Below are 1058 nucleotides of genomic sequence, written 5' to 3'. Positions count from 1 at the left end.
ATTATAGTATTATAGTATATATATGTATTATAGTATTATAGTATGTACATGTATTATAGTATTATAGTATAGACATGTATTATAGTATTATAGTATATACATGTATTATAGTATTATAGTATATACATGTATTATAGTATTATAACATATACATGTATTATAGTATTATAGTATATACATGTATTATAGTATTATAGTATATACATGTATTATAGTATTATAACATATACATGTATTATAGTATTATAACATATACATGTATTATAGTATATACATGTATTATAGTATTATAGCATATACATGTATTATAGTATTATAGTATATACATGTATTATAGTATTATAGTATGTACATGTATTATAGTATTATAGCATATACATGTATTATAGTATATACATGTATTATAGTATTATAGTATATACATGTATTATAGTATATACATGTATTATAGTATTATAGTATATACATGTATTATAGTATTATATCATATACATGGATTATAGTATTATAGTATATACATGTATTATAGTATTATAGCATATACATGTATTATAGTATATACATGTATTATAGTATATACATGTATTATAGTATTATAGTATATACATGTATTATAGTATTATAGCATATACATGTATTATAGTATTATAGCATATACATGTATTATAGTATTATAGCATATACATGTATTATAGTATTATAGTATATACATGTATTATAGTATTATAGTATATACATATATTATAGTATTATAGTATATACATGTATTATAGTATTATAGTATATACATGTGTTATAGTATTATAGTATATACATGTATTATAGTATTATAGTATATACATGTATTATAGTATTATAGTATATACATGTATTATAGTATTATAGTATATACATGTATTATAGTATTATAGTATATACATGTATTATAGTATTATAGTATATACATGTATTATAGTATTATAGTGTATACATGTATTATAGTATTATACCATATACATGTATTATAGTATTATAGCATATACATGTATTATAGTATTATAGCATATACATGTATTATA

The sequence above is a fragment of the Hyla sarda genome, chromosome 1 (genome assembly GCF_029499605.1).
Source record: "Hyla sarda isolate aHylSar1 chromosome 1, aHylSar1.hap1, whole genome shotgun sequence".
Taxonomy (NCBI): Eukaryota; Metazoa; Chordata; class Amphibia; order Anura; family Hylidae; genus Hyla; species Hyla sarda.
Note: the sequence above shows the minus strand (reverse complement) of the source record.